The sequence below is a fragment of the Heteronotia binoei genome, chromosome 1 (assembly GCF_032191835.1).
Source record: "Heteronotia binoei isolate CCM8104 ecotype False Entrance Well chromosome 1, APGP_CSIRO_Hbin_v1, whole genome shotgun sequence".
NCBI classification, from domain to species: Eukaryota; Metazoa; Chordata; class Lepidosauria; order Squamata; family Gekkonidae; genus Heteronotia; species Heteronotia binoei.
Genome location: NC_083223.1, coordinates 276,819,242 through 276,842,060, shown reverse-complemented (window position 1 = coordinate 276,842,060; position 22,819 = coordinate 276,819,242). Strand labels below are relative to the sequence as shown.

Genomic DNA, 22,819 nt, shown 5'->3' with positions numbered 1-22,819 from the left:
TGTGTCCACCTCCCCTCCCCATTGGCCAGTGCCAGCTGAGGCGAGATTTCAAAAAAGTCTTATCAGAGGGAGTCAGTTATCAGTTGGACTTTGACTTGGCAGTAGCCAGTCAGAAGGAGTGTGTGTACATTGGTTTGAAGAGGGGTTTTTTTGTAGCAGGAACTCCTTTGCATATTAGGCCACACACCCCTGCTGTAGCCAATCCTCCTGGAGTTTACAGTAGGCCCTGTACTAAGAGCCCTGTAAGCTCTTAGAGGATTGGCTACATCAGGGGTGTGTGGCCAAATATTCAAAAAAGGTTGTGCTACAAAAAAAAGTCAAAGAAATGGTATTCCCGGTAGTGATGTATGGCTGTGAGAGCTGGACCATAAGGAAGGCCGAGTGCAGAAGAATAGATGCTTTTGAGATGTGGTGCTGGAGAAGAATCTTGAGAGTCCCTTGGGCTGCAAGAAGATCCAATCAGTCAGTCCTGAGGGAGAGCAACCCAGACTGTTCACTGGAAGGTCAGATGCTGAAGCTAAAGCTCAAAGACTTTGGCCACCAAATGAGAAGGAAGCACTCCCTGGAGAAGACCCAAGGCCACTCCAGCAGCTGGAAGTGGAGGAGCGGGGAATCAAACCCAATTCTCCCAAATAAGAGTCCACGCACTTAACCACTACACCAAACTGCCTGAAGAGGCATGGGTCCAACATTGCGCTCACTTGTTGTTGTTCAGTCGCACAGTCGAGTCTGACTCTTTGCGACCTCATGGACAAAGTCACGCCAGGTGGAAAACAGGAGGGCCTGGCGTGACAAAGTCATATTGCGCTCACTACTCCCTCTCAAAATTCTAGAGGTGCCCACAGTGTCAAAATTGTGAGGGACCCCTGTTCTAGCCACTTTCCAAATGATCTTTTTGGAAGTTTTTTTTTTTTTTAAAGGCGAGCATTCTAGAAAAACTGGAGCCAGGTGAGCTCTCGATGAATTTATTATTTCTTTCATCGTTTCACTCTTCCAGGACAGCTGGATGATGCGTAGGAACAAAGTACATATAATTTCATGTTAATTGCTCAGGCTAAATTTAGTTTTCAGCGGTAAGCATCATACCATGGTGTTTTACGAGCGTGAACTTCAGGTGACTGTCCCGATGGTGCTCATCCTTGGCAAAAGAAAAGAAACCACAGAATAAACCTGGGCTATTAACTCCAGCTGGTTTGACCAGAATCATGGAGTTTTGCCTGCCATCGGTTTTGCAAGGTCCTCTTTTGGTTTTATGAGCATTAGGCGTGAATGAGAACACCCTCCAGGGAATTGTGGACTGTAGGCTTTATGTTCCACAATCCATGATTAATCCCAGAGGAGAGTAAGTTGGTTGGTTTGGCTGGTTTGATGCTTAACTCTGTTCTTCTTCAGAAGAATTGCAGATTTAAACCCCGCCCTTCTCTCTGAATCAAAGACTCAGAGCGGCTTACAATCTCCTATATCTTCTCCCCCCACAACAGACACCCTGTGAGGTGGGTGGGGCTGAGAGGGTTCTCCCAGAAGCTGCCCTTTCAAGGACAACCTCTGCCAGAGCTATGGCTGACCCAAGGCCATTCCAGCAGGTGCAAGTGCAGGAGTGGGGAATCAAACCCAGTTCTCCCAGATAAGAGTCCGCACACTCAACCACTACGCCAAACAGGCTCTCAGTAGGATATGCCATTTCTGAAGTTTTTCAGGATTTAAATGAGAATTTTGAGATTTGCATTATAGGGAGAACTTCCTTTAAGAGGGAAATTTGGATAAGCATATGGAGCAGAGGTCCATCCGTGGCTATTAGCCACAGTTTATCATTGGAACTCTCTGTCTGGGGCAGGGATGCTCTGTATTTTTGGTGCTTGGGGGACACAGTGGGAGAGCTTCTAGTGTCTTGGCCCCACAGATGGACCTCCTGATGGCGCCTGGATTTTTTGGCCACTGTGTGACACAGAGTGTTGGACTGGATGGGCCATTGGCCTGATCCAACATGGCTTCACTTATGTTCTTATGATATTTATTTTTCCAAAGTTCACTCCTCCTCCTGAACTTGAACTCCAGTCTCTCCTGGATTTCAAAACCTATTTTTTTTTTGTAAAGGTAAGGAACAAAAAGTACACATTCAGGATTTTAAAGAGTTGGCTCCCTGTCCCATATACATTGAATACTCCACATGGGGTGATAACGGACGGGCATTTAGGGGCGGGGCAGAGGTGTCCCAAATTGAGCCAGTTCAAAAAAAGCCATCCTGGACCCTCCACAGCGAGGCAGTCCCATCCTATCTGCTAGGCAGCTTGGTGCGGTCAGAAGGAGGGGGCGGGGACTGCTCTTTTTCTCCCCCAACGGCTTGGGGCGGCTTGGCGGTTTCACACTGCCAAGGCACCTCACTTGCACACTTCCTGATCCAGATGCCAAAGAGAAAATGTTGTGTGGCTCAAAAAATTGCTACCACTTTGACCGTGGTAGCATTTTGAGCCGCTCTGAAGCCACTGGAGGACGTGGTACATACGGGATGGGGCCGGGTGGGAGATGTTCGCATTTGCAAGGATTTTGGGGTCAGTTTATGAGACAGCTCTGAGTCACCCCAAACTGCCCATCTGTTATCATCACCCATCACTGTTATCACCGATAACAGGACCAGAACCAACAGGATGAAATTAAATCAAAAGTGTTTCCGGCTCAACATTAGGAAGAACTTCCTGACGGCTAGAGCGGTTCCTCAGTGGAACAGGCTTCCTCCTCGGGAGATGGTGGGCTCTCCTTCCTTGGAGGTTTTGAAACAGAGGCTAGATGGCCTTCTGACAGCAATGACGATCCTCTGAATTTAGGGGAAGGTGTTTGTGCATTGTGCAGGGGGTTGGCCCAGATGACCCTTGAGGTTCCTTCCAACTCTATGACTCTGTTGAGTTGCAGAAATGGGAATTGATTCCCCCAGCACTATTTCAACCTGATCTGAATGGTCCAAGCGAGCTTGATTTGTCAGTTCTCAGAAGCTAGAATAAATGTCAGTTGTTTGAGAGCCACAAGATATGAACATCAGATGTTTGAGACAAGGAAGATGAAGATATTGGAATTATATCCCACCCTACACTCTGAATCTCAGTGTCTCAGAGCGGTCACAATCTCCTTTACCCCCCCCCCACAAAAGGCAGGTAGGTGGGGCTGAGAGAGCATTTGAAACAGCTGTCCTTTCAAGGACAACTCCTATGAGAGCTATGGCTGACCCAAGGCCATTCCAGCAGCTGCAAGTGGAGGAGCGGGGAATCAAGCCTGGTTCTCCCATATAAGAGTCTGCACACTTAATCACTGCTATAGTTAGCCAACGGTTGTTTATAATGAACCTTCCTAACTATAGAAGCCAAATTGATGGGATGCTCATTGCACTTCATGGTTGATCTGCCTTTCCACACTGGAACACGCTTGAACACTGGAATGCTTTCCACCACCTGTGGCACCATCTCTCACTCCAGAAGAAATCACACCACAATGTTTTCAACGATACCACAAAATAAGAACAAAAGAACATAAGAGAAGCCATGTTGGATCAGGCCAATGGCCCATCCAGTCCAACAATCTGTCTCACATAAGAACATAAGAGAAGCCCTGTTGGATCAGGCCTATGGTCCATCCAGTCCAACAATCTGTGTCACATAAGAACATAAGAGAAGCCATGCTGGATCAGGCCTATGGTCCATCCAGTCCAACACTTTGTTTCACACGTAAGAACATAAGAGAAGCCATGCTGGATCAGGCCAATGGCCCATCAAGTCCAACACTCTGTGTCAGATAAGAACATAAGAGAAGCCATGCTGGATCAGGCCAATGGCCCATCCAGTCCAACACTCTGTGTCATACATAAGAGAAGCCATGCTGGATCATGCCAATGGCCCATCCAGTCCAACACTCTGTGTCACATAAGAACATAAGAGAAGCCATGTTGGATCAGGCCAATGGCCCATCAAGTCCAAAACTCCGTGTTACACATAAGAACATAAGAGAAGACATGCTGGATCAGGCCAATGGCCCATCCAGTCCAACACTCTGTGTCATACATAAGAGAAGCCATGCTGGATCATGCCAATGGCCCATCCAGTCCAACACTCTGTGTCACACATAAGAACATAAGAGAAGCCCTGTTGGATCAGGCCAATGGCCCATCCAGCGCAACACTCTGTATCACATAAGAACATAAGAGAAGCCATGTTGGATCAGGCCAATGGCCCATCCAATCCAACACTCTGTGTCACATAAGAACATAAGAGAAGCCATGTTGGATCAGGCTAATGGCCCATCCAGTCCAACACTCTGTGTCACACAGTGGCTAAAAAAACCAGGTTTCATCAGGAGGTCCATGAGTGGGGCCAGGACACCAGAAGCCCTCCCACTGTGCCCCCCCCAAGCACCAAGAATACAGAGCATCACTGCCCCAGACAGAGAATTCCAACAACACCCTGTGTCTAATAGCCACTGATGAACCTCTGCAGATGTTGATCCAATCTCCTCTTGAAGCTGTCTATGCTTGCTGCCGCCGCCACTTCCTGTGGCAGCGAATTCTTCCTGAAAGTCAAAATAAGGACAGTGGTATATGACAGAATATTAGACCTTTCTCTCACAAAATCCAGCCGTTAGAGCATAAATTCAGGAGCGAAGCCATGCTGGACTGAAGCAATAGAAAAAAAATTGAGTCCAGTGGCACCTTTACAATCAATTAAATTTAATTCTGGGTCTAAACTTTCCTGTGCAAGCATATTTCTTTGGGTGTATGAAGAAGCGTGAATGCACTCACGAAAGCTTAGACCGAGAATGATTGGTCTTAAAAGTCCCCTGGAGTCAAGCTTCACTACAGCATAAGTCAAAGTATTTGGAGCCAAGAAGTCTACTCTTCCATAGCACTTGGTGGGTTTGATTTTGAAGCCACATCCTCAGCTATAGGATGCCTTTCCAGCACTGCAACACCCATTAGAAGAAGAAGAATTGCAGATTTATATCCCGCCCTTCTCCCTGAATCAGAGACTCAGAGCGGCTTATAATCTCCTATGTCTTCTCCCCCCACAACAGACACCCTGTGAGGTGGGTGGGGCTGAGAAGAAAGAGGAAGAAGATTGCAGATTTATACCCCGCCCTTCTCTCTGAATCAGAGACTCAGAGCGGCTTACAATCTCCCATATCTTCTCCCCCCACAACGGACACCCTGTGAGGTGGGTGGGGCTGGAGAGGGCTCTCACAATCTCCAATATCTTCTCCCCGCACGTCTGGTGAGGTGGGTGGGGCTGAGAGGGCTCTCACAATCTCCTATATCTTCTCCCCCCACAACAGACACCCTGTGAGGTAGATGAAGACATTGGATTTATATCCCGCCCTCCACTCTGAAGAGTCTCAGAGCAGCTCACAATCTCCTTTCCCTTCCTCCCCCACAACAGACACCCTGTGAGGTAGATGAAGACATTGGATTTATATCCCGCCCTCCACTCCGAAGAGTCTCAGAGCGGCTCACAATCTCTTTTCCCTTCCTCCCCCACAACAGACACCCTGTGGGGTGGGTGGGGCTGGAGAGGGCTCTCACAGCAGCTGCCCTTTCAAGGACAACCTCTGCCAGAGCTATGGCTGACCCAAGGCCATTCCAGCAGCTGCAAGTGGGGGAGTGGGGAATCAAACCCGGTTCTCCCAGATAGGAGTCCGCGCACCTAACCACTACACCAAAACTGGCTCTCTTATTAAAGGCCACTTCTAGAAACATAACTGAAAGCACCTTTTAAAGACCTTGGAATCCTTGGTCCACCTAGCTCACCACTGCCTAGAACAGGGGTGGGGAACAGTAGCTCTCCGGATGTTTTTTGCGTACAACTCCCATCAGCCCCAGCCAGCATGGCCAATGGCTGGGGCTGATGGGAGTTGTAGGCCAAAAACCTCCGGAGAGCCACTGTTCCCCACCCCTGACCTAGAATCATAGAATCCTAGAGTCGGAAGGGGCCATACAGACCACCTATTCCCCCCCGTGCTCCATGCAGGATCAGCCTAAAGCATCTCCGATAAATAATCATCCCGTTGCGTTTTGAAGACTGCCAACGAAGGGGAGCTCACCAGGCTTCCTAGGCAGCCGGTTCCACCTGTGAACTACCCTGACTGTAGTTCCACACCCACCCCCCCACAAATATCCAGCTGGAACGTGCCTGCCTGCCCTCAATTCTCTGGGGTCTCTGGCTGAGGAAGTTCTCCTGCCCACCGTTCCTTTCACCTGAAGATGTCAGCGATGGAATACGGAAACTCTGACATGCGAAGTCGGTGACCTGCCGCTGACTCACCGCCCCTCCTGATCATTATAGATCGTTTAAACCTACAGAGACGTTCAGAGGATGTGCTAAAAACAGGTCCCCAAATGAGGGCAGAGGTTTCCAAGTGGCAATCCTTCGAAGCCATTGGTGGCAGTGTTGAGGGATAAGTCATCAGCTTTGAGTGTCTTACACACCAAGCAGTCATGTTGCAGGAAACGCAGGAAGCATATAAAAGTCCAGACTTCTCTCCTTTCCAGAACATCTAACTCCTTCGATCTTCTTGGAGAGTCAGGTAAGTCAATTTCTGACGGCTTCAATAGCCAACCTTGGTCCATTATGAAGCCTGTTGTGTCAATCTGGAAGCTGGGTTAGCAGACGGGGTTGGTTTTCCTCTTGAGAATGTTTTTTGGTGTGCGTCGAATGATTCCAAGAAAGCATCTCCTTTCTTTGTTAAGTTTAAGGAAAAGTTCCGAGCAGAGATTTTGAGAAGAACTTCCGGGGGTCTTTTTAAAAAGGGGATGTATTTTTTTTCTTGAGTTTTGGCAAGTTGTGTTTCTGATGAATTGCATGTGAAATGTTATGTTTGGGAACTACTTTAGGGGAGTACGGGAAAATAGCAAATAAATGAGTAAATAAACATTTCATTTGCTTAAACTGGTGACCGCTGGCCACCGCTACAAATGCCAATATCAGCTAATATAGCTTTTTTTCTCTTTGAAAGTTCACCAAAAGATGAATGCATGAAGCTACCTTATTACTGAATCAGACAGTTGGGTCTGTCAAAGTCAGTATTGTCTACCCAAACTGGCAGCGGCTCTCCAGGGTATAAGGCAGGGGTCTTCACATCACCTACTGTCAGATCATTTCAACCGAACATCTGAAGCTGCCTTCTACTGAATCAGACCCTCAGTCCATCAAAGACAGTCTTGTCTACTCAGACTGGCAGCGGCTCTCCAGGGTCTCAAGCGGAGGTTTTTCACACCTACTTGCCTGGACCCTTTTTTAGTTGGATATGCCAGGGATTGAACCTGGGACCTTCTGCTTACCAAGCAGATGCTTTACCACTGAGGCACCGTCCTTCCCCAACTGGAGATGCCAGGGGTTGAACCTGGGACCTTCTACATCCAAAGAAGACGCTTTACCACTGAGCCACAACCCCTGTTTCCGCCTCACATGCAGAAGGTCCCAGATTCAATCCCTGGTGTTTTTTGTTTTTTTGTTTTTAAAAAATATAGATTAGATAGTAATAAATGTGAAAGACCTCTATTTGGGATTCTGGGGAGCCCCTGATAGTCAGATGAGGCAAGACTGGCCTTGATAGACAAGTAAGATGGCCAAGAATTAAAGGAACTTCATTAGGAATCTAGAAAATCTGTATGCCACTGCAGCAGAGACCAATTTGAGGTAAACCATAAAAATAAACTAGGGCAAACTTGCTTACCATAAGAACCATATAGAATAATGCCAGGTGCTTGAGAGCCACAAGAAAGGAAGGAAGGGAGGGAGGGAGGGAGAGAGGGAGAGAGGAAGGAAGGGAGAGAGGGAGGGAGGGAGAGAGGAAGGAAGGAAGGAAGGAAGGAAGGAAGGAAGGAAGGAAGGAAGGAAGGAAGGAAGGAAGGGAGGGAGGGAGGGAGGGAGGAAGGAAGGGAGGGAGGGAAGAAGGGAAGGAAGGAAGGAAGGAAGGAAGGAAGGAAGGAAGGAAGGAAGGAAGGAGGAAAGGAAGGAAGGGAGGGAGGGAGGAAGGAAGGAAGGAAGGAAGGGAGGGAGGGAGAGAGGAAGGAAGGAAAGAAGGAAGGAAGGAAGGAAGGAAGGAAGGGAGAGAGGGAGGGAGGGAGAGAGAAAGGAAGGAAGGAAGGGAGGGAGGGAGGGAGGGAAGGAAAGGAGGGAGGGAAGGAAGGAAGGGAGGGAGGGAGGGAGGGAGGAAGGAAGGAAGGAAGGAAGGAAGGAAGGAAGGAAGGAAGGAAGGAAGGGAGGAAGGGAGGAAGGGAGGAAGGGAGGGAGGGAGGGAGGCATAGATAGACATACAGGCAGGCAAATAGATGGGATAGGGGGAGGGAGAAGTGGAAAGAAAATAACTTTAAATGCCTTCACCTCTGCCAGAGTTATGGCTGACCCAAGGCCATGCTAGCAGCTGCAAGTGGAGAAGTGGGGAATCAAACATGGTTCTCTCGGATAAGAGTCCGGACACTTAACCACTACACCAAACTGGCTCTCCGTGAACATGTGTATCGGAGATAAAAAAATGTAAATTCACAGATGAATGTTAAACATGACATTTGCTCACATCTTCCCTCGGTACATTTTGATGTCGAAAAGTGAAATTATGCTGGTTATACGAAAATTTGCCTCATTAACCTTTTCTTCAATGTTTTTCTTTTTGCATTGTAAATAGCTAATAACTAATAAAACTAAATATTAAATTGGGGGGGGGGAAGGAAATGCTTTATTGATGGATCTCAAAACTGTGGTGGGGTTTGTGGTCCCTGGGACGCAAAAACATGATGAATCTTTCTGTTGCATTCCAGACTTCACCAATCAGGAAAAAGAAAGATGTCTTTCTACCAACAGCAATGCAAGCAGCCTTGCCTGCCTCCTCCTTGTGTGAAGACTTGCTCTCCATGTGTGAAGACGTGCTCTCCATGTGTGAAGACATGCTCCCCCAAATGTGTGGATCCCTGCTGCCCGTGTGCTCCCCAGTGCGTGCAACCCTGCAGTCCGTGTGCACCTAAGTGCGCAGTGCCCTGCAACCCATGCGCTCCCAAGTGTGTGCAGCCCTGCAGCCCATGTGCTCCCCAGTGCGTGCAGCCCTGCAGTCCGTGTGCTCCTAAGTGTGCAGTGCCCTGCAACCCATGCGCTCCCAAGTGTGTGAAGTCCTGCAACCCATGTGCTCCCAAGTGCGTGCAAGCCTGCAACCCATGCGCTCCCAAATGCGTGGAGCCCTGCAATCCATGCCCTCCCAAGTGTGGGCAAGCCTGCAATCCGTGTGCTCCTCCATGTGTGAAAAAGTGCAGTACCACCTGCGTGGAGCCCTGTGTTCCCAAGTGCAAATAATTTCAACAACAAAGACATCGCCGGCGAACCACGAATGGCTGCGCACAGGACAGACAAAGAAGGCGCAAGGCTGTGTGTATTCTGTAGAGAAGCAAAATTCTGCAACAATGTCCGTCACCGCAGATAATGAACCATTCTGCGATGCGTATAGAGTCACGCAACGGAAGGTCTTTCCTTCGCGTAATTGACGCCGCTTTCCATTCCTGCTTTGAAAGTTGCTGTGTTCCTTTTCTGGCAGGACACTTTGGTCGTCATGTTTAGCAATTCCTGAGATTTTGAAATTTTAATTGGCAGTGCTTGCATACTTCCCACCCAGCATATCCTCGCAGTCGTGATGGGTAGAGGATTAGGAAAATGTATTCTGCAGCCATTACACTATTCTGCAGCTCAGCACACAGAATAATGCCACACACTGGGCTTTTTTATTTTTGTAGCAGGAACTCCTTTGCGTATTAGCCCACACACCTCCTGATGCAGCCAATCCTCCAAGAGTTTACAGTAGGCCTTGTATTAAGAGCCCTGTAAGCTCCAGGAGAATTGGCTACCTCGGGGGGGGGGTATAGCCTAATATGCAAAAGAGTTCCTGCTACCAAAAAAAAAAAAAAACCTGGCTGTACACATACACACAGTTTTGCTTCCTTCAGTTCTGGTCTCCTTTAATAACCTTTCAGTGTCATTTTGGTGATGGTTTTTTGCTTGCTTCCCCCCTCCCCCCCCCCCTTGTATAGCTGTGAATTCTATTCACAAAGAATTGTGCTTAATTTCAAGACACATCTCCTTCTCCCTGGGGAGCTGGTACACCCTGAAGGGAATCTTCAAAAGAAGTAGCCTCTACTGATGCCTAGGTAGGACTGGGGCAGGAGTCAAAAGAGATGAAGAAAAGAATCACCCCCTTTCCTGTAAAATTCCATGTTATTCTTGAGAGCCCGTCTGGTGTAGTGGTTAAGTGTGCGGACTCTTATCTGGGAGAACCGGGTTTGATACCCCACTTCTCCCCTTGCAGCTGCTGGAATGGCCTTGAGTCAACCATAGCTCTCACAGAACTGTCCTTGAAAGGGCAGTTCCTGGGAGAGAACTCTCAGCTCCACCTGTCTCATAGGCTGTCTGTTGTGGGGGAGGAAGGTGAAGGAGATTGTGAGCTGCTCTGAGACTCTGAGATTCATAGTGGAAGGTGGGATATAAATCCAATATCATCATCTTCTTCTTCTTCTAAAAAAAATATTGACAATCCCAATGAAGAGGTGTGACGCGGTTGGAAGCGACAAGTGGATGCCTTTAAAATTTTAACATGTTACGATCAATACTCCCTCTATGCTGTGGAGTCTTGAGCAAAACTTCTACTTCGTGAGCTACAGACATTAAAGTTGTGAGCGACTGCATATATCAGTTTGCTCTGGGGCCATCTTTCCTGAGCTTAGACAAAAATGTGTGAGCTGGAGGCTAACAAACTGAGCTAGCTCACACTAACTCACCTTAGGGGGAACATTGGTTATGATGGGTTTCTGGTATTTCAAAATTACCCCCCACCAACATTCTAAAAGCAACGTTTTCTTTCTTTTCTAGAAGTGCAATAGGTGACATCTGGAGAGCCAGTTTGGTGTAGTGGTTAAGTGTGCGGGCTCTTATCTGGGAAAACCGGGTTCGATTCGCTGCTCCTCCACTCGCACCTGCTAGCATGGCCTTGGTCAGCCATAGTTCTGGCAGAGGTTGTCTTTGAAAGGGCAGCTGCTGTGAGAGCCCTCTCCAGCCCCACCCACATCACAAGGTGTCTGTTGTGGGGGAGGAAGGGAAAAGAGATTGTGAGCCCCTCTGAGACTCTTCGGAATGGAGGGCGGGATACAAATCCAATTTCTTCTTCTTCATCTTCATCTTACCAGGCCAACTCAGAAGTTAATTCCCGTTTTAAGCCACAGGGTTACTCCCGAGAACGTGTTGTTAGGGTCTCATTCTGTTTTCTAAATGTCCGCCCTTAACTCATGCAGTTTTTAAAAAAGCTATGAAACAGGCTTGCTTTTTTTAACGAGGGGTCGCATCAAAAAGCTCTTGACATTTCCATTTGTCAAGCCACCTAAGGAGAAGGAGAGGAAACAGTATTTTAAAATGTAAACTGCAAACTTCTCAATTCTGCTTGCAAATATTTACACCATAGCCTTCGAATGTGCTGGGACGTGTCTATTCGAATGCTTTTCAGCTTTTCTCTAAAGCTCAGTAATCTTGTTTGGTAATTATACAGCAAAAGACACACGTCGATTATGGGGCATGTTGACCTGACAATCAATTCTCCTGGGTTCGGTTTGCGCGTTTCCCTTCCACTGTTCTATGTGGAATGCGGGTGTGGTTCGCTATATCATCATCCAAAGTATGGTGCGGCATCTGGAAAAGGCGTCCCGTCACGAAAATTATGACGCGGCTTTGGAAAACAGCATACCTGTCAACAATGGACTGAAAGGCGGTAGAAGGATGGGATATTAGCGTCTGAGCCTTCTAGTCAACATGATGTTGACCGTGTGACACGTTTGGATTGAGAAATGCAGTACCAAGGCAATGCATGGAAGTGAAAAATGAGATTTTATGCGCACCTGCTGAAGCACAGCCACATTCAAAAATCCCAGCTCATGTCGATGGATCACACCGGCGGATATACCACATCAGTAGAGGTCCTTTCACCTTAAGACATGTTATTAGACTTGGCCCTGAGATCCACTTTGTTATGTTACCAATCATGACTGTACCCAGCACAGTTTCAGTTTGTACCCGGTTTTCCAAACGTCTTGCACTATGTCTGCTCATCATTAAAAAAAAATTCACTTCATATCGCTTTTTTTTGTGGTGCATCGTTTCTTTCCTTTTCCCATCAACAATTTCGATTATGATTCATTACAAGGCTCATAGTTATATACGACAAAATAATTGCGTACTACAAAGTAAAAGATGACGCCTTAATAGATTAGTACGATAAGTAAAATAATAATAGCATTAATGATAATGCTATCAGGTATGGTCAATTCAATATAACAAATGGAAGGTACATTAGCTTCTTCTTCTTCCTCCTCTTTCCAAAAAAAGGATAGAGAGAAAAGAAAGAAAGCAAGAAAAAGAGAAAGGAGGAAGGGGAGGTTCCATAAAGAGTCAACAAAAGGGAAAAAAGCAGGTATTTCATAAAGGCAGAATTTATTGATAATATTGGGAATCTCACCCTGATAGATTAAATACTTTCCTCCCCAAAAAAAGATCGAGAAAAAAGAGAAGAAAGAAAGCAAGAAAAAGAGAAAGAAGGAAGGGGAGGTTCCATAAAGAGTCAACAAAAGAGAAAAAAGAAGGTATTTCGTAAAGACAGAATTTATTGATAATATTGGGAATCTCACCCTGATAGATTAAATACTTTTCTTTCCTTTTGATCCCTCAGTCTTGGTGGGATATAAGATTGCAATTCAAAAGGAACAAATACAGCATCTCAGAAACTACAAGGCCATTGTTATTCTTTGTTACTTATATAGTATTAGCAGCTTGGAGAATGCTTTACCCAGAGGATGGGTGCTTTCACATAAGAGAGTTGGCCCAACCTAGCCCTGCCTCCCATTCAGATTAAATGTGCATGATCACAAGAGCCGCACCCGTTCTAACTCTGTCTCCAGACACCTCCTCTCTGGATTAAAAAGCTACCTGGTTCTTCCCGGTAGTTTCCCCCTGAATCGCTTTTAGGTCATCTATTTGCTGGCCATCTGAACATAAGAACATAAGAGAAGCCATGTTGGATCAGGCCATTGGCCCCTCCAGTCCTACACTCTGTGTCACATAAGAACATAAGAGAAGCCATGTTGGATCAGGCCACTGCCCCTCCACTCCAACGCTCTATGTCACATAAGAACATAAGAGAAGCCCTGTTGGATCAGGCCAGTGGCCCCTCCAGTCCAACACTCTGTGTCACATAAGAACATAAAAGAAGCCATGTTGGATCAGGCCACTAGCCCATCCAACACTCTGTGTCACACAGTGGCCAATTTTTTTTTATATCTATCTATCTATCTATCTATCTATCTATCTATCTATCTATCTATCTATCTATCTATCTATCTATCTATCTATCTATCTATCTATCTATCATCTATCCATTTCAATTTTTAGCCCACCCTTTCCCATAGAACAGGCACAGGGTGCGTTCCATCATAAAACAATCAATAGTGAAAAATAATAAAAGACCAATTTAAAATATATAACATCTAAAACTACAGAGTGACAATAGAGACTAAAATAGAGACACGGCCTATTGTCCAGGTCCAGCAGGTCTTATAGCACTGAGATGGATGTCCCTTTCAAGGACAACCTCTGCCAGAGCTATGGCTGACCCAATGCCATTCCAGCAGGTGCAAGTGGAGGAGTGGGGAATTAAACCCGGTTCTCCCAGATAGGAATCCGCACACTTAACCACTACACCAAACTGGCTCTCTAGGGCATTTGCAAAGAAAGACGCTTTCACTTTGGTTTGTGAAGGGACACCAGCAGCCCACAACAAGGGAAGATGGCAAATGCAGAGTTTACAGTAGAATGATCAGGAATTGTCAGTCAGTCACTGTAAGCGTAGGAAAATGCAGACTAGGGTTTGGGACTTTTTAATGCTGCAGCCTGCCAGAGTTCTCCCGCTAGGCTGCTAGACTGGCACTTAGGAATCAGTAGATAGTCCTGGTTTGGATGGCCCATCTCGTCAGCATAGCCAGCTTCAAGAGGGGATTGGATGAACATGGCCTGGCCCAACAAGGTCTCATTTATATCAGATCCGGATCTCATGACAAATGAGTTCGACATCCCTGATCTAGTCCAACCCCCTGCTCCTTGCAGGATCAGCCTAAAGCACCTCCTACAAATAATCATCCAGCCGCGTTCTGAAGACTGCCAATGAAAGGGAGCTCAACACCTTCCCAGGCAACTGGTTCCACCTCTGTACTACTCTGTAAAAATTTTTCTCCTAATATCCAGCCGGTACTTTCTGCTTGTAATTTGAGCCCATTGCTTTGGGTCCTGTCCTTGGCTGCCAAGTGGAACAGCTCCTTTGCCAGCTTCAAGAGGGGATTGGATCAACATCTGGAGTAGAGGTCCATCAGTGGCTATTAGCCACAGCATATTGTTGGAACTGTCTGGGATAGTGATGCTCAGTATTCTTAGTGACGGGGGTGGGGGTGGACAGTGGGAGGGCTTCTAGTGTCCTGGTTCTACCAATGGACCTCCTGATGGTGCCTGGTTTTTTGGCCACTGTGTGACACAGAGTGTTGGACTGGATGGGCCATTGGCCTGATCCAACATGGCTCCTCTTATGTGACATAGAGTGTTGGACTGGATGGGCCATTGGCCTGATCCAACATGGCTTCTTTTATGTTCTTATATGACACAGAGTGTTGGACTGAATGGGCCATTGGTGTGATCCAACATGGCTTCTCTTATGTTCTTATATGACACAGAGTGTTGGACTGGAGGGCCATTGGCCTGATCCAACATGGCTTCTCTTATGTTCTTCCGTAACACAGAGTGTTGGACTGGATGGGCCATTGGCCTGATTCAACATGGCTTCTCTTATGTTCTTATGTGACACAGTGTGTTGGACTGGATGGGCCACTGGCCTGATCCAACATGGCTTCTCTTATGTTCTTATGTGACACAGAGTGTTGGACTGGATGGGCCATTGGCCTGATCCAACATGGCTTCTATTCTGTTCTTATGTGACACAGAGTGTTGGATTGGAGGGGCCATTGGCTTGATCCAACATGGCTTCTCTTCTGTTCTTATGTGACACAGAGTGTTGGACTGGAGGGGCCATTGGCCTGATCCAACATGGCTTCTCTTATGTTCTTATGTTCATCAGATCTTGGAAGCTAAATAGGGTTGGCTCTGGTTCGCATTTGGGTGAGAGACCCCCAAGGAACCCCGGGGCCAGGACTAGAAGGCAAGCAATGGCAAACCACCTCTGAACATCTCTTGCCTTGAAAACTTTTTACATCCCGCCTGTTATGTATTTGGCATGGTTTGATCTGTTCAGGCTCAAGCTTGAAGCCTACTTCGCTTACCCTCCAGGGTCCTGATGCCTACATTCCAATGGGCTGTTCTCCTAGAACTGGCCAATCAGGATGCAAGGCATTTCTTCCATGAAATGCAAATGAAAGATCCTGGAGAAACCAATAGGAGGGATTGCCGCCAACTCAGGGGGATGTGCTCTACTCAGCCAAAGCATATATAGTTCACTGGGTTGGCTCTGTTGTTTGTGGGTGCATTCACACAACACTAAATAATAAGAACATAGGAGAAGTGATGCTGGACCAGGCCAATGGCCCATTCAGTCCAACACTCTGTGTCACACAGTGGCCAGGTGCCATCAGGAGGTCCACCAGTGGGGCCAGGACACTAGGAGTCCTCACACTGTTGTCCCTCCCAAGCACCAAGAACACAGAGCATCCCTGCCCCAGACACAAGAACATAAGAGAAGCCATGTCCTGGAGACGGTCCTGGTCGCCTTGGTGGATGACCTCCAACGGCAACTGGACCGAGGCGGTGCGGCAATACTGATGTTATTAGATCTGTCGGCTGCATTCGATTCAGTCGACCATCGGTTGCTGATTCACCGCCTCGCCGACATAGGGTTAGAGGGGCTGGCCCTACAATGGCTTTCCTCCTTCCTCATGGGTCGGGGACAGAGGGTGGCGATTGGGGGTGAGCGATTCCAGAGGCTCACACTAGACTGTGGGGTGCCCCAGGGAGCAGTTCTCTCCCCGATGTTATTTAACATCTATATACGCCCCCTCGCCCAGATTGCCCAGAGATATGGGCTGGGTTGCCATCAATATGCAGATGACACCCAGCTCTATCTACTAATGGATGGCCGGCCCGCCTCCGCCCCGGGGAACCTGGACCGGGCTTTGCAGGCTGTTGCAACGTGGCTCAGACTGAGCGGGCTGAAGTTGAACCCAGCGAAGACAGAGGTTCTCCACGTGGGTCGTGGCACTCTGGGGAAGGAAATATCTCTCCCGGCCTTTGATGGGGCGCCACTGAAGACGGCGCAACGGGTAAAGAGCCTGGGTGTTTTACTGGAGCCTTCATTATCAATGGAGGCCCAGATAACAGCCACTGCCAAGTCAGCTTTCTTTCATCTGAGGCGGGCGAGGCAGTTGGCCCCTTTCCTAGAGCGGCAGGACCTAGCAATGGTGATCCATGCGACGGTCACCTCAAGACTGGACTACTGTAACGCTCTCTACATGGGGCTGCCTCTGTACCGGACCCGGGAGCTGCAGCTATTGCAGAATGCGGCAGCCAGGCTGTTACTTGGTCTTCCAAGATGGGAGCATATACGGCCGGGGCTGCACGGACTGCACTGGCTGCCGATTGTATACCGGATCCAGTACAAAGTGCTGGTCATAACCTTTAAAGCCCTATATGGCCAAGGACCGACCTACCTGAGGGACCGTCTCTCCCTATATGAGCCCCAGAGAGCACTGAGGTCAGTAGGCAAAAACAGACTGAATATCCCTGGGCCAAAAGAAGTAAAACTGCAAAGCACCCACACTCGGGCTTTTTCCGCCGCAGCCCCACAACTCTGGAACCAGCTCCCAGAGGAGGTGCGGGCCCTGCGGAACTTAGACCAGTTCCGCAGGGCCTGCAAGACCGCCCTCTTCAGACAGGCGTTTACTAATGATTGTACTAATGTTTATGGCTAGATTAATAATACTTACCGCCACTGTTAGCTTAGGAATGTTTTAATTACTGATTGGTTTTAATGTGATTTTAACGTTTTATTATTGTATTGTTCATTTTAAATGTTGTAAGCCGCCCTGAGCCTGCTTCGGCGGGGGAGGGCGGGATATAAATAAAATTTTACATTACATTACATGTTGGATCAGGTCAGTGGTCCATCCAGGCCAACACTCTGTGTCACATAACACAAGAGAAGCCATGTTGGATCAGGCCAGTGGTCCATCCAGGCCAACACTCTGTGTCACACAGTGGCCAAAAAAACCCAGGTGCCATCAGGAGGTCCATCATTGGGACCAAGACTCCAGAAGCCCTCCCACTGTGGCCCCCCCAAGCACCAAGAAGACAGAGCATCACTGACCCAGACATAAGAATTTAAGAGAAGCCATGTTGGATCAGGCCAGTGGCCCATCCAATCCAACACTCTGTGTCACACAGTGGCCAAAAAACCCCCAGGTGCCATCAGGAGGTCCACCAGTGGGGCCAGGACACTACGAGTTCTCACACTGTTGTCCCTCCCAAGCACCAAGAACACACAGCATCACTTGCCCCAGACAGAGAATTCCAGCAATTCCCCCAAAAATACGCCACAAAGAAATGATATGAAGAGAAAGTTTTAATGAGCAATAGCCATAGAGAAAGACAGCTTGGAAATCTGGGTACACATTGAAACTCTTCCAGCACAGTTATGATCGGTAGCAGAATAAAGTGGATCGCAGGAGCAATACAAGCAATATTTTTTTGTCGTGGAATGACCAGCCCTTTCAACAAAGGGAGTTTCTAGCCATCGAGCAGGGAAGGAAAGCGGAATCAGTGATACAGCTGAAGAGGAGTTAATTCGCAGGCTTTAGATAGCCATTGCAGAAATGGTTCCTTGTTTGTCGCTTCAGAATTTGGCAGAGAGATTTGCTCAGCCCACAACCCGGAGCTTTCATCATCCGTTCTTTCCTTGGCCGTTCTCGGTTTGCTGGCGTTGCCGACATCATATGCACTTGGGAACACAGGTGGTAGCGCACACTTTTGCACACTGAGGAGCACACGGTGGGCAAGCCGGGACGCAGGGTTGATGACATTGGGGTTGGCAAACCTCCACGCACTGGCGAGGGGGGCACGGGTGGCAGGGCTCCACACACCTGGGAGCACACGGGTTGCAGGCATCCACACACTGGGCAGCACACGGCTGTGCACACGGGGAGCACGTCCTCACGCAAGGAGGAGGCAGGCAAGGCTGCTTGCACTGGTGTCGGTGACAAGACATCTTTCTTTTTCCCCCCTCGGACGATGAAGCCTAGAATGCAATAGAAAGATTACAAACGCATCCATCTATGCCTCAGGAGTCACAGACCCCACCACGGTTTCGAGATCTACCCATAAAGCCGAGCTACGAAAACAAACTTTTCAAAACTGCCTCTCCCCATATAAGACCGCCTCTCTCCGTATGAGCCCCAAAGACCGTTGTGATCTGCCAATCGACATCTTTTGGCCATCCCTGGCCCAAAGGACGTTCATCTTGCCTCAACCAAGGCCAGGGGTTTTTTGGCCCCGGCCCCAGCCAGGTGGAATCAGCTCCCCATGGATATCTGGGCACTACCGGATCTGTTGCCATTCTGGAGGGCCTGTAAGACGGAGCTGTTCTGCTGCGCCTTCGGTTGAGGCAAGCGGGCGTCCTCCTCTTTCCACTTATGGTTCAGCTGTCTACTCCCTTCCCCTGCAATGATTTACCATCTGAATTATTATATTCGGACCAATAATTGTGTTTAATCTAGGGTTGCCAATCCCCAGGTGGGAGCAGGGGATCCCCCGGTTTGGAGACCCTCCCCCCGCTTCAGGGTCGCCAGAAAGCAAGGGGAGGGGAAGGAAATGTCTGCTGGGGACTCTGTTATTCCCTATGGAGATTTATTTCCATAGAAAATCATGGAGAATTGATCCATGGGTATCTGGGGCTCTGGGGGGGCTGTTTTTTGAGGTAGAGGCACTGAATTTTCAGTATAGCATCTAGGGCCTCTCCACGAAATACCCCCCAAGTTTCAAAATGATTGGACCAGGGGGTCCAATTCTATGAGCCCCAAAAGAAGGGGAGGGCGGAATAGAAATCCACTAAATAAATAAAAATAAATTAACAAACCGGCTGAATCGCTGCAGCCGGCAGCTCTTAATTTACAATAGAAGCTAGTTGCCAGCGCAATAACAGAGTGACCAGCCTGCAGGAGTCAGCTTAGGAGAAATGCTGTTTTTTTTTTTTAATCTATGCACTTGACTAATGGCCCCACAGATGGACCTCTTGATGGCACCTGGGTTTCTTGGCCACTGTGTGACACAGAGTGTGGGACTGGATGAGCCGTTGACCTGATCCAGGGGTGGGAATTCTAGCAGGAGCTCTTTTGCATATCAGGCCACACACCCCTGATGTAGCCAATCCTCCAAGAGCTTACAAAAAAGAGCCTTGTAAGCTCTTGGAGGATTGGCTACACCAGGGGTGTGTGGCCTAATATGCAAAGGCCTAATATGCTAGAATTCCACCCCTGGCCTGATCCAACATGGCTTCTCTTATGTTCTTAATGCAGGGCTTAGGGTTGCCAAGTCTTCTTCATCCCCCCCATGCGCGATGAATGACGTCGCCCGGAAGTGGCAATCATCAAAATGGCGGCGACCATGCGGGGGCTGCTCTAGGCATTTCCAGGAAAACTCCATGGGTTTCCCAGACACTTTAGCCATTTGGGAGGTTAAAACTCTATGGTGCAAAAGTACTATAGAGTTTTTAACCTCCCTTCTGGGTGACGTCATCACAGGGGGGAGGTTCCCCCCATCAGCCGATGTGGGCTGGGGGTTTGAGAACCTCCCAGGCGGGAAATTCCCCGCCCGGACTGGGGAGTTGGAAGCCCTAGCAGGGCTTTTTTTGTAGAAGGAACTTCTTTGCCTATCAGGCCACACCCCCTGACATAGCCAATCTTTCTGGAGCTTACAGTAGGCCCTGTAATAAGAGCCATGTAAGCTCTTGGAGGATTGGCTACATCAGGGGTTGTGGCCTAATATGCAAAGGGGTTCCTGCTACAAAAAAAAAGTCCTGACTTAATGTATGAAGAAACCTAAAGGACTGTGGGTGGGGAAGCTCAAACTCCTGTTACCAAAGGCAACTAGCAAAATGTAGCAACTGCGAGTGAAATAATAAGATAATAGAGCAGGGGTGCCCAACGGTAGCTCTCCAGATGTTTTTTTGCCTACAACTCCCATCAGCCCCAGCCATCAGCCAGCTGATGGGAGTTGTAGGCAAAAAACATCTGAAGAGCTACCGTTGGCCACCCCTGATATAGAGTCTTGTTTTTTATGAGAGCAAAGTATTCAGAAGGAAGAAAATCCCAACGTGACTGCAGGTAGCTTTGCCTGTAAAAGCAACATTTGAGAAGTTTTCAGTCCATGAAGCCTAGCGCTTTTTTGCTGCTGATGGAAACAAATCCAGGAACAATCAGTCAGGAACAATGCACACTAGAAAAAAAGACTAGATAAAAAATTAGCATACTTCTTTCTCTACCTTCTCCATCCCATGCATAATCTTGCAAACCTCTCTCATGTCACCCCTCGGTCAACGTTTCTCCAAGCTAAAGAGCCCCAAGCGTTTGAACCTTTCTTCATAGGGAAAGTGTTCCAAACCTTGAATCATTCTAGTTGCCCTTTACTGCACTTTTTCCAATGCTACAATAACTTTTGGGAGGTGCGGTGACCAGAATTGTACACAGTACTCCAAATGAGGCCGCACCATCGATTTATACAGGGGCATTACGATACCGGCTGATTTGTTTTCAATTCCCTTCCCAATAATTCCCAGCATAGCGCTGGCCTTTTTTTTTAATTGCAGTTGCACACCATCTTGACATTTTCAGTGAGTTCTCTACCATGACCCCAAGATCTCTCTCTTGGTCGATTTCCTCCAGTTCACACCCCATCAACTGGTATTTATAGCTGGGATTTTTGGCCCCAATTCGCATTACCTTGGAGTTGGCCACGTTGAAGCTCATTTGCCATGTTGACACCCACTCGCCCAGCCTCAACAGATCCCTTTGGAGTGCCTCACAATCCTCTCTGGTTCTCATCACCCTGAACAATTTAGCGTCATCCACAAACTTGGCCACTTCATCGCTCACTCCCAACTCCAAATCATTACATGAACAAGGTAAAGAGCATGGGACCCAGTACTGAGCCCTGTGGCACCCCACTGCTTACCGTCCTCCACTTCGGAAATTGCCCATTTATACTTACTCTCTGGTTTCCTATTAATTAGGCAGTTTTTGATCCACAAGAGGACCTGTCCTTTTACCCCATGACTCTTGAGCTTACTTAGGAGCCTTTGATGAGGAACTTTATCAAAAGCTTTCTGGAAGTCAAGGCAAACAACATCTGTTCGGTTTCCTTTGTCCGCATGACATACTTGACATACTGCCTCAAAGTAGTACCCAAACATAATGTTCCATATACAATAAGTCAGTAATGCCTCATGCTACTCCTAAAAAAAAAGAAAAAAGAAAACTCCCAGATGTTCTACAAATCTGTGCTGTGAACTTTTTCCAAGACTTAAGAAGGGAAGCAACGGTGCTCTTAAACTCTTTTGACCTTCCTTTCCAAAGAGACGGAGCAGCCATGGAAAACATTCTGAAGATTGAAAGCAACCTATTCTGAGTATGCCCACCCAGTCTTTGGATGCAGGCAGCAGAAGCAAGAGTACAGAAAGATTGGCATTTGTAGCCATCAGACGTCAACTTACCCAACTTTGCCAACAAGATCCAAGGAGTAAGATGTTCTGAGGAAAAGGGAAGGGAGGACATTTATATTCTTTTCGACTGTCCTGAGCATGACAGCTTGGCGTGTAAGACAATCCAACTGGTGATTTGTCCATCAACGTGTCCACAAATGGCTTCTAAGGACTTCCACTAGTGAACACCTGCCCTCATCGCAAGACCTGTTTTAGCACATGCTCCAGTTGCATATTTCAATCAACAACACCGGTCTGCCTTTCACACTTGAATGCTGGCGAAAAGATGTATTCATCACTATCATGATCATCCTGTATTCCTCAAGAACTCACATCAACGATGCTTTAGGCCAGGGGTGGCCAACGGTAGCTCTTCAGATGTTTTTTGCCTACAACTCCCATCAGCCCAGCCAGCATGGCTGATGGCTGGGGCTGATGGGAGTTGTAGGTAATGAAGATCTTTTTTAAAGGGTATTGTGGATTTTAAAAATCTATCTATCTATCTATCTATCTATCTCTCTATCTATCTCTCTATCTATCTATCTATCTATCTATCTATCTATCTATCTATCTATCTATCTATCTATCTATCTATCTATCTATCTATCTATCTATTCTGGTGGTTTTGGTTTCTGGGCTGTTTGCCAATTTTTATTCTTCCAGCAGTGTTTTGGTTACGTGTGACCTTGGAAGGAGTTGTTCTAATCTCCAGTTTGGTATAGTGGTTAAGTGTGCAGACTCTTATCTGGGAGAACCGGGTTTGATTCCCCACTCCTCCACTTGCACCTGCTGGCATGGCCTTGGGCCAGCCATAGCTCTGGCAGAGGTTGTCCTTGAAAGGGCAGCTGCTGTGAGAGCCCTCTCCAGCCCCACCCACCTCACAGGGTGCCTGTTGTGCGGGAGGAAGGTAAAGGAGATTGTGAGCCGCTCTGAGACTCTTTGGAGTGGAGGGCGGGATATAAATCCAATATCTTCTATCTTCTTCTAATTAGTGGTTACTCTCAGCTGCACTAGGAGAGTCAGCTTG

General features: G+C 47.7%; 1 protein-coding gene and 1 non-coding gene across 2 annotated transcripts in view; both read right to left on the bottom strand.

Moving 5' to 3' along the window:
• Positions 1-21,596, bottom strand: part of LOC132584239 (protein S100-A11-like) — a 381,641-nt gene extending 360,045 nt beyond the window's left edge. Inside the window, exon 1 of the mRNA XM_060256063.1 lies at positions 21,593-21,596. The gene's annotated coding sequence lies outside the window, so the exon portion shown is untranslated. The remainder of the gene's footprint in view (positions 1-21,592) is intronic.
• Positions 7,354-7,425, bottom strand: TRNAP-UGG (transfer RNA proline (anticodon UGG)). Its single transcript has one exon. It is a non-coding gene; the product is annotated as a tRNA-Pro (tRNA).
• Positions 21,597-22,819: the final 1,223 nt, after the last annotated feature.